Raw genomic sequence first — 12,122 nt, forward strand, 5'->3', positions numbered from 1 at the left:
ATTTATGCAGAAATATAGAAAATCCTAAAGGGTTCACAAACTTACAAGCACCACTGTATATACATAGACTCAAATAACTGTACAGTAATATTCACAAATATACCTACAGGCTCAAATGGTCACACAAATAACTGGACAATAAAGTTCCTTCCCAGAGTCACACAAGTAACTACAGTAAAATGTATACATTGGGTGGCATGGTGGTGTAGTGGTTAGCACGGTCGCCTCACAGCAAGAAGATTCTGGGTTCGAACCCAGTGGCCGGCTGGGGCCTTTCTGTGTGGAGTTTGCATGTTCTCCCCGTGTCTGCATGGGTGTGCTCCGGTTTCCCCCACAGTTCAAAGACATGCGGTTAGGTTAATATGGGATGGCCTTGGGCTGAGGTGCCCTTGAGTGAGGCACCTAACTCCCAACTGCTCCCCGGGTGCTGTTAGCATGACTGCCCACTGCCCTGGATATGTGTGTGTTCACTGCTTCAGATGGGATAAATGCAGAGAGGAAATTTCACAAGTGTGTGATGAATAAAGTTGTGCTTTCTTTCTTTCTTTCTTTCTTTCTTTCTTTCTTTTATACATATATATAGAGACTCAAATACTCACAGAAATACATGTACAGTAAAATGCACAATAATAAACAGACATCTGATTCCAGATGATAATATATAATACATAGTTGCACCAAGTTTATGTATAGAAAACTGTTGGATCAACACTGGCACAGCATTTTATCGAGAGGGCCAACATAGCCAGCCAAGGTAAATGTTGACCAAGGTAAATGAGTGAGTTGAGGGCTTTAATAGTGAAATGTTCAAAAATGGGGTGGCATGGTGGTGTAATGGTTAACACTATCACCTCACAGCAAGAAGGTCCTGGGTTCGAGCCCAGTGGCATGGAGTTTGCATGTTCTCCCTGTGTCTGCGTGGGTTTCCTCCGGGTGCTCCGTTTTCCCCCACAGTCCAAAGACATGCAGGTTAGGTTAACTGGTGGCTCTAAATTGACCGTAGGTGTGAATGTGAGTGTGAATAGTTGTTTGTCTCTATGCGTCAGACCTGGCAACTTGTCCAGGGTGTACCCCGCTTCTCGCCCATAGTCAGCTGGGATAGGCTCCAGCTTGCCCGCGACCCTGTACAGGATAAGTGGTTACAGATAATGGATGGATGTTCAAAAATGTCAATAATGCCCCCACAAGGAGAGTAAAAGCTGACAATTTTGACCTTGAGGGGACAGTTGGATGGTTCCCACAAGGTCGAAATTGTCAGATTTTACTATCTTTGTGGAGACATATGGTCCTCAGTAGTATATAAAAACACACACACACAGGTACACAGGCACACATACACACGCACACATATATAGTTGGAAGTGTTTTTGAACATTTCACGACTAAAACTTGTCATGGAAACTCTCAAAACTTAAACTCTCCAAGCAAAAATGATTCAAAGTCCAAGAGGTTGCAGAAAAGTTTAGACTTTTATTAAATCAATTAATAAAAGCCAAGTTCAGTCTGCAGAGTGAACCAACTCAAAATAACAAAGTTCTCATTTTATACAGCTTTAAAAAACCACAGTGTATACAAATACAGTAATCTCACGTCATACCATTCCCACATTTTCTACTGAGCAGTACATCTCATGCTTCTCATATTTTGTATCAACCAAGCCAAATTTTCCAGGATGAATGGTCAATTCAGGAAGAATCAAAACATATGATAAGAAGTGATACATCATGAACAAAATAGCATTCAGACCATACAATACATGATTCAAAATGACTGGAGTCAAATCAGGTTAAAGATTAATACAGGCTGCAGGTGCAAATGAGCACAACACTTGACAGGGTACAAACATGGCCTTGGCCAGTCTACCACAACATAGGATTTAAAAAAAAAAAGAAAATGCACACTGCAGCTTGTAACAATACCCGATTCAGAATAACTTGGTAAAATGTGTTACGCTAGCATGCAAAACATTACAGAATGAACAATTGCTTGATTCAACATGGCCTTGGCTCACTCATTTACAACACATGATAACACTGCAGGTGCTGGAGTTAGAATTATACACTTTTTAAATAGGCCTGTGATTTAGCAGAAAACAACCTTCAGTATAAACAATGTCAATGTCTTTACTGTATTTTACTGTAATTATAATCATTCATAAATCAATTAATTATTACTTTTAATCGAACCAACTTTGATTAGATTTAGATTAGATTAGATAAAACTTTATTGATCCCTTTGGGAGGGTTCCCTCAGGGAAATTAAGATTCCAGCAGCATCATTACAGATAAACAGAGAAAAGAAATAGAGAAAAATTTCTAGATAAATTAAAATAAATTAAGTATTTACATATACAAATATAAAATAATAAGATATTGGGAAGAGAGGAAGGGGGAGGGGGGAAAGGGGGGAGAAGTGGGGTTAGGGTAAGTGTGTGTGTGTGTGTGTGTGTGTGTGTGTGTGTGTGTGTGTGTGTGTGAGAGAAGCAGGAAAGATATTGCACTTTATATTGCACGTTATACTAGTGCATCTCAAAAAATTAGAATACCATGAAAAAGTTCCTTTTTTTCATAATTTAATTCAAAAAGGTAAACTTTCATATATTCTATATTCATTACATGTAAAGTGAAATATTTAAAGCCTTTTTTGTTTTAATTTTGATGATTATGGCTTATAGCTCATGAAAATCAGAAATCCAGTTGTAGACTTCCCTAGGTGTGGGTGGAGCACAGAGGACGGCAGGACAGAGATCAGGTTCAACAAACAGTTTAATTGTTTCCACTTTTCAGAGGACACAAGAGGTTTTAACCAGACACACGCACACACACACACAGGTGTCTGGTTCGGGAGAGATCTCCTCTGCTCTCGCTCTCCCTCCCTAAATAGGGCGCGGTCCCTGGGAAGACACACAAACACAGGTTAATTGCTCTCAGGTGAAGTGAATCTGCCACTTACCTTCCCCGACTCCGCCCTCCTGTCACAGACCGGTGCTTGACCACGCCCCCGCTGCCACATACCCCCACCGCCCGACTCAGGCCGGGCAGCCGTCCGGCCCGCAGCCGACTCCCCCCCCCCTTGACGGGAGAGGAAGTCCGCCACGACCATCTGCGCCCCCGGCCTGTGGACCACCTTGAAATTAAAGGGTTGGAGCGCCAGATACCAACGGGTGATCCGCGCGTTGGCATCTTTCATGCGGTGGAGCCACTGGAGGGGCGCGTGGTCCGAACAGAGGGTGAAAGAGCGCCCCAGCAGGTAGTACCGGAGGGCGAGGACCGCCCATTTGATCGCCAGGCACTCCTTCTCAATCGTGCTGTAGCGCCCCTCACGCACTGACAGCTTCCGGCTGATGTATAGGACCGGGCGATCCTCCCCCTCCACCTGCTGGGACAAAACGGCCCCCAGCCCCCTGTCCGACGCATCCGTCTGTAACATAAAAGGGAGAGAGAAGTCAGGGGAGTGTAAAAGTGGCCCCCCACACAGTGCAGCCTTTACCTCAGAGAAAGCCCGCTGGCACTGCTCCGTCCACTGGACCGGATCTGGCGCCCCCTTTTTAGTGAGGTCAGTCAGCGGGCTGGTGACGTCCGAATAATTAGGTATAAACCTACGATAGTAGCCAGCCAGCCCCAGGAACTGTCTCACCCCCTTTTTGGTCTTGGGCCTCGGGCAGGCCGCAATCGCTGCTGTCTTATTAATCTGGGGACGCACCTGCCCGTTGCCCAAGTGGAAGCCCAGATACCGTACTTCCACCCGCCCAATCGCACACTTCTTTGGGTTGGCCGTGAGTCCCGCCCGTCTCAGCGACCTAAGGACGGCCCTCAGGTGTTGCAGGTGCCGCTGCCAGTCGTTACTATAAACGATAATGTCGTCCAGGTAGGCGGCCGCATAGGTGGCGTGGGGCCGGAGGACCCGGTCCATCAGCCGCTGAAACGTAGCGGGCGCCCCAAACAGCCCAAACGGAAGTGTGACGAACTGGTGTAAGCCGAACGGTGTGGAAAAGGCCGTTTTCTCCCGGGATAATGGAGTCAAGGGGATCTGCCAATATCCCTTCGTTAAATCCAGTGTCGAGTAAAAGCGAGCCGTGCCTAGTCGATCGAGCAGCTCATCAATGCGAGGCATTGGGTACGCGTCGAATTTAGACACCGCGTTGACTTTTCTATAGTCCACACAGAACCGGACCGAGCCGTCGGCCTTGGGAACCAAGACCACCGGGCTGCTCCAGTCGCTGTGGGACTCCTCGACGATGCCCATTTCGAGCATGGCCTGAAGTTCTTCCCGAACCACCTTTTTTTTGTGTTCGGGTAGTCTATAAGGGCGGCTACGCACTACCACCCCCGGGGGTGTCTCTATGTGGTGTTCTATGAGGTTAGTGCGACCGGGCAGGGGCGAGAACACATCCGAAAACTCGGCTTGCAACTGGGCGACCTCCGTGAGTTGGGTCGGGGAGAGGTGGTCTCCACAGGGGACCGGAGAGGTACATGATGCCAAATTCCCTTTTTGAACCTCCGGCCCCAGCTCCGCCTTCTCCGGAACTACCGACACCAACGCCACGGGGACCTCCTCGTTCCAGAGTTTGAGCAGATTGAGGTGGTAAATCTGTAGCGCCCCACCCCTGTCTGTTCGCCTCACCTCATAGTCGACATCCCCGACTCGCCGTGTGACCTCAAAGGGTCCTTGCCACTTGGCGATTAACTTGGAGCTCGACGTGGGCAAGAGTACGAGTACTTTATCTCCCGGTGTGAACTCTCTAAGGCGCGTACCCTTGTTGTACAGGCGGGCTTGCCGTTCCTGGGCCTGCCGCAAATTCTCCTGAGTTAGGTGGGTGAGCGTGTGGAGTTTTGCGCGCAGGTCCATAACGTACTGAATTTCATTCTTACTCTGTGAAGGTCCCTCCTCCCAATTTTCCCGCAGCACGTCTAGGATGCCGCGCGGCTTACGCCCATATAATAATTCGAACGGGGAGAACCCCGTGGAGGCTTGAGGGACCTCTCGCACTGAGAACAGCAAGGGTTCGAGCCACTTATCCCAATTACGTGCGTCCTCACTTACGAATTTTTTAATGATATTTTTGAGGGTGCGGTTGAACCGTTCTACTAAACCGTCCGTTTGTGGGTGATATACACTGGTGCGGATCGGCTTAATCCCCAATAACCCATACAGTTCGCGTAGTGTTCGTGACATAAACGTAGTGCCTTGATCAGTCAGAATCTCTTTCGGGATTCCAACTCGGGAGATGACGCGGAAGAGTGCCTCTGCAATACTGCGTGCTGAGATATTGCGCAGAGGCACTGCTTCCGGGTATCGCGTTGCATAGTCCACCAGAACTAATATAAAGCGGTACCCTCGTGCTGACCGATCTAATGGCCCGACGAGATCCATCCCAATTCTTTCAAACGGGGTCTCGATTAACGGTAGAGGGCGCAACGGCGCTTTTGGAATGGCCGCTGGATTTACTAACTGGCATTCGCGGCATGCCGTACACCACCTACGGACATCGCCGCGAATCCCCGGCCAATAGAATCGGGCCATTATTCGGGCTAGTGTTTTATCCTGCCCTAAGTGTCCAGCCATGGGATTAAAGTGAGCCGCCTGGAATACTAATTCCCGGCGGCTCTTTGGAATCAAAAGCTGCGTGACTCGCTCTTTAGTTTGAGTGTCCTGCGTCACTCGGTATAATCTATCCTTCATAATCGCGAAGTAGGGGAAGGACGGGGTGGCGTTCGGCTGGAGCGTTTGACCATCGATTACTCTCACTTGGTCAAACGCATGCCGCAGAGTCTCGTCTCGCGACTGCTCCAATGGGAAATCCGCGAGGGATTCCCCAATAGAGAGAGGAGGAGCCGGTGGCTCCTCACCCTGACGCGGAGATGACGTAGACGGCTCCGCGACAGCTGCTCCCGCCAAAACGACACCGGGACCTCCCCCTGTCAACTGGCAGGACCCACTCTCTACTAGGCGCGTCATTAAACCCCGAAATCCCGGCCAATCAGTCCCCAAAATTAACGAGTGGGTGAGGCGAGGATTAACCGCCGCCTTCACTATAAATTTTTCCCCTCTGAAAATAATGTGGACCGACACCAAAGGGTAGCTGTGAACATCCCCGTGCACACACAAAACCTTCACCCCTTGTGCTCCCCCCAATGCCTCGTTTTGAACCAGGCTTTGGCGAATTGAGGTCTGATTACAACCAGAATCCACCAATGCCTGATATGTAGCCCCTTGGATACTCACCGGTATGCGATACGCTCCGGCCCGATCGAGGGCGGCCTCTGGCGCGTCGGGGATCCGAACCACCGCGCCCACTTCCATTGCTGTGCACTGCTGTTGAAGGTGGTCCGGTTCCCCGCAGCGCCAGCAAACCGGCCCGGGCTTCCCCTCTGCACCGGTGCTCTGGGGCTCACTCACCTGAGGTGGGGGAGAGACAGACACAGAAGGGAGACACGGGAGGGCACCGCGGGTGCGGCGGGCCGGCAGGGGTGGTGCCGGCCCCCGCCTCCGCGGTGGGGGAATGGGGCGAGGACGGGACACAGAAGGAGGGGAGAGAGAGAGAGAAAGAGAAGAGGAGAGAAGAGATGTCGACATCCGCTGTCCTGCCGCCGAGACAGCCGCCAGATGATCCTCCGCCAGCTCGACTGCCTGATCCAGCGACGCCGGGCGGTGGCACTGGACCCACTCCGCGGCTCCTGCTGGTAAGCGGGCGATGAACTGTTCCAGTACCACCTGATCGACGATTCCCTCGGCGTCGCGATCTTCGGCCCTCAGCCACCGCCAGCAGGCGTCCCGGAGCTGCTGGCCGAACGCGAACGGGCTGCCGACTTCCTCCATCCGCAGCGCGCGGAAGCGCTGGCGCTGCTGCTCCGGCGTGCGCCCCACGCGCTGAAGGACAGCCCGGCGAAGGTCGGCGTAGGCCAGCCGGCGATCGGCGGGGAGCTGTAGTGCAGCCAGCTGCGCCTCTCCCGTCAGGAGGGGGAGGAGGCGCGCCGCGCGCTGCTCCATCGGCCACCCCGAGGCTTCAGCGACCTGTTCGAATAACGTGAAGAAAGCCTCGGGGTCATCCTGCGGGCCCATCTTAGTTAAGGTGAGGGGAGACGGGCCCGCGGCCGGAGCGCTGGTGGGCCCCGCCGACGCGAGGAGACGCCGGAACGCCTTGCGATCTTCTTGCTGGGCCAGCACCAGGGCATCGAAGCGCCGCTCTTGTTCCTTTCGGAGTGTGATGAGCGCCTGGTGCTGGCTTTGCTGAGCCGTGGCGAGGGCGTGGACCAGGTCGGTGAACGGGGAGGATTCCATGGGGCTGCTGGGTTGGTGCTCCATTTCCCGGGTTTCAGCACCACTGTAGACTTCCCTAGGTGTGGGTGGAGCACAGAGGACGGCAGGACAGAGATCAGGTTCAACAAACAGTTTAATTGTTTCCACTTTTCAGAGGACACAAGAGGTTTTAACCAGACACACGCACACACACACACAGGTGTCTGGTTCGGGAGAGATCTCCTCTGCTCTCGCTCTCCCTCCCTAAATAGGGCGCGGTCCCTGGGAAGACACACAAACACAGGTTAATTGCTCTCAGGTGAAGTGAATCTGCCACTTACCTTCCCCGACTCCGCCCTCCTGTCACAGACCGGTGCTTGACCACGCCCCCGCTGCCACACCAGTATCTCAAATTATTAGAATATTCCCTAAGATCAATCAAAAAAAGGATTTACAATACAGAAATGTCCAACTTCTGAAAAGTATATTCATTTATACACTCAGTACTTGGTTGGGGCTCTTTTACCATGAATTACTGTATCAATGCGGTGTGGCATGGAGGTGATCAGTCTGTGGCACTGCTGAGGTGTTATTGAAGCCCAGGTTGCTTTGATAGTGGCCTTCAGCGTATCTGTATTTTTGGGTCGGGTGTTTCTCATCTTCCTCTTGACAATACCCCATAGATTCTCTATGGGGTTCAGGTCAGGCAAGTTGGCTGGCCAATCAAACACAGTAATATCATGGTCAGCAAACCATTTGGTAGTAGTTTTGGCACTGTGGGTAGGTGCTAAGTCCTGCTGGAAAAGGAAATCAGCATCTCCAAAAAGCTCATCAGCAGATGGAAGCATGAAGCGCTCTAAAATCTCCTGGTAGATGGCTGTGCTGACTTTGGACTTGATAAAATACAGTGGACCAACACCAGCAGATGACATGGCACCCCAAATCATCACAGACTGTGGAAACTTCACACTGGGCTTCAAACACCTTGGATTCTGTGTCTCTCCACTCTTCCTCCAGACTCTAGAACCGTGATTTCCAAATTAAATGCAAAATGTACTTTCATCTGAAAAGAGGACTTTGGACCACTGAGCAACAGTCCATTTCTTTCTCTCCTTAGCCCAGATAAGACACTTCTGACATTGTCTCTGGCTCAGGAGTAGCTTGATATTAGGAATGCGAAAGTTGCATCCCCTTTCTTGAAGATGTCTGTTCGTGATGGGTCTTGATACACTGACACCAGCCTCAGTCCACTCCTTGTGAAGCTCTCCCAAGTTCTTGAATCAACTTTTCTTGACAATCCTCTCAAGACTGCGGCCATCCCTGTTGCTTGTGCACCTTTTCCAGCCACCCTTTTCAGTAATGACCTTTTGTGGCTTACCCTCCTTGTGGAGGGCATCAGTGATCATCTTCTGGACAACAGTCAAGTCAGCAGTCTTCCCCATGATTGTGGTTGTGTGTACTGAACTACACTGAGAGATACACTGTGTTCATACTATTTTACTCAAACTCGAAATATTCTAATATTTTGAGATGGTTTTTCTGCAAAGCAGCTTTACAGAATTTGAACGACTTAAAACATGAGCTAATTTTATCCCTAATCTATCCCCAATGAGCAAGCCTGTGGCGACGGTGGCAAGGAAAAACTCCCTCAGACGACATGAGGAAGAAACCTCGAGAGGAACCAGACTCAAAAGGGAACCCATCCTCATTTGGGCAACAACAGACAGCCTGACTATAATATTAACAGTTTTAACAGGTATAACCCTCAACTGTCCTCATGGGGCCGTCCTTCACAGGAGCGGTGCGATAAAACTCCGACCAGACACAGGGCACCAGGATGGATCAAGCAGGTCCAAGGGGCAGAAGAGGCCAGCATCTCAATCCCAGGATCAACATGTAACTCAGAGGGACAGATTGGGGGGGGGGAAGAGAGAGAAAGAAAACACGTTGTTAGGTATGCCCTAAAAAATGACAAGTATTAAATCTGTGTGGTAGGCTCGCAGAGACGAGAGTCTTTACATCAGGCATAACACACAACAATGGCATGTTAATATGGTAAAATATATCATGACTCTGCTCTGGCTGGATGCTTGATTGGGTGATGGGAGCACACTCCTCAGCAATGATGAGATGCAGATGGGACCCTTAGGGCTGGCCAAGACAATTCAGTTACATTTCACCGGGTCTGGGACATGCGACAGAAGTCTGACGGCCGATTCCCTGCAGGCTACGATAGCCAGTCGAGGTCTCCACCCTCTCCACCAAAAGATTTCCTGTTGACTCCATGTAACTCAGAGGGACAGATTTGGGGTGGGGGGGGGAGGGAAAGAAAACACAGGTGGTTAGGTATGCCCAATGTCACCTGAATAAGTAGGAACAGTATACATATTGCACCGAGTACAAGCAGGGACTCCGGCAACTAACTATGACAGCATAACTAAAAGGAGAGAGCCAGAAGGTAACACAGGCATGAGGGAGCCCCGGGACATAAAGCAGCCAGCCACTACACCGTCAACAAACTCGAGTGAGCAAGCGAGTGGGGACTGACAGCATCCATACATCCCAGTTTACCAAAACACTCTATGTCTGAGGATCCTCCAGATCTACTCCTTTACCTCATAAACACCATTAACAAAAGGCTTGACTAAACAGATATGTTTTCAGCCTAGACTTAAATGCTGAGACTGTGTCTGATTCCTGAACATTACTTGGAAGGCTGTTCCATAACAGTGGGGCTTTGTAAGAAAAGGCTCTGCCCCCTGATGTAGCCTTCACTATACGAGGTACCAGCAGATAGCCTGCACCTTTTGATCTAAGTAGGCGTGGCGGGTCATAAAGGAGCAGAAGTTCACTCAGGTACTGTGGTGCGAGACCATTTAGTGCTTTAAAGGTCAATAGTAGTATTTTATAATCAATACAAAATTTGATTGGGAGCCAATGCAGTGTGGATAAGACAGGCGTGATGTGGTCATATTTTCTAGTTCTAGTAAGGACTCTTGCTGCTGCATTTTGAACTAACTGGAGCTTGTTTATGCACTTATTGGAACATCCAGACAGTAAGTCATTACAATAATCCAACCTGGAGGTAACGAAAGCATGGACTAGTTTTTCTGCATCATGCAATGACATTAAATTTCTTATCTTTGCAATATTTCTGAGATGAAAGAAAGCTATCCGGGTGATGTTATCAATGTAAGTTTCGAATGAAAGACTGGGGTCAATAATCACTCCGAGGTCTTTTACTGCTGCACGTGAAGAAACAGAAAGGCCATCCAGAGTCACTGTGTAATCAGAAAACTTACTTCTAGCTGTATGTGGTCCTAGTACAAGTACTTCAGTCTTGTCAGAGTTAAGCAGAAGGAAATTAATAAGCATCCAGTGTCTAATGTCCTTAACACATTCCTCAATTCTATTAAGCTGGTGTCTCTCATCAGGTTTTGCAGAGACATACAACTGTGTGTCATCAGCATAAGAGTGGAAACTAATACAATGTTTACGAATAATATCGCCCAGAGGTAACATATATAGAGAAAAAAGCAGTGGACCCAAGACAGAACCTTGTGGAACACCAAACTTTACCTCGGTACGTCTAGAAATATCACCATTTATATCAACATACTGATAACGATCAGTTAGATAAGACCTGAGCCAGGAGAGGGCCATTCCCTTAACTCCCACAACATTTTCTAGTCTATCCAGAAGAATGGAATGATCAATGGTATCAAATGCTGCACTAAGGTCAAGCAACACAAGTAGCGAGACACAGCCCTGATCAGACGCCAACAGTAGGTCGTTTACTACTTTAACTAGTGCTGTCTCTGTGCTATGATGAGGTCTAAATCCTGACTGATACATTTCATGGATGTTATTCCTATGTAAATATGAGCATAACTGCTGTGCCACAGCTTTTTCAAGGATCTTGGAGATAAAGGGGAGCTTTGATATTGGCCGATAATTGGACAGCTGACAGGGATCAAGGTCAGGTTTTTTAATCAGGGGTTTGATAACTGCTAGTTTAAAGAATTTGGGTACATAGCCAATCATAAGAGAAGAATTTATTATTTTTAGAAGCGGTTCAATTACTCCAGGCATTATCTGTTTGAATAGATGTGTCGGTAAGGGATCTAGCACACAAGTTGAGGCTTTTGATGTAGAGATTAATGAAAGTAATTCAGTTTCTTTTAGGGGAATAAAACATTCTAAGTGATGATCTGATACAGTTATATTGTTAACTACAAGGTCACTTTCATTGTCTAACCTTAAATTAGTAGTTTGAATTTTTTGTCGGATATTCTCAATTTTGTCATTAAAAAAATTCATGAAATCGTTGCTACTACATACTGCAGGTGTGCATGTGTTGATAGTGGACTTATTCCTGGTTAATTTTGCTACAGTATTAAATAGGAATCTAGGATTATTTTTGTTATCTTCTATTAGGGAGGAGAAATATGTTGATCTCGCAGCACTAAGAGCTTTTCTATACTTCACGAAGCTCTCCTTCCAAGCTAATTTGAACACTACCAATTTTGTTTGACGCCATTTACATTCCAATTTTCGAGTGGTCTGTTTTAATGTGCGAGTGTCATCATTATACCAGGGTGCTAATTTTTTGTCTCTGACCATTTTCCTTTTTAGAGGAGCTACATTATCTAAAGTATGGCGGAATGTTGACTCTAAGCATTCAGTTGCCTGATCAAGTTCTGCAGGGGCTGACAGTGACCCAATCAAAGTTGACAGCTCTGGGAGATCATTTATAAAGCTCTGTGCAGTAGTTGACGTGAAAGTACGTTTAATACAGTAGCGTGGTGAGGTGCATATATTATTACTCAGACATATTTTGAATGAGATGAGACAATGATCTGAGATAACTTCAGACTGTGGAA

This window comes from Neoarius graeffei, chromosome 10 (genome assembly GCF_027579695.1).
Source record: "Neoarius graeffei isolate fNeoGra1 chromosome 10, fNeoGra1.pri, whole genome shotgun sequence".
Lineage (NCBI taxonomy): Eukaryota > Metazoa > Chordata > Actinopteri > Siluriformes > Ariidae > Neoarius > Neoarius graeffei.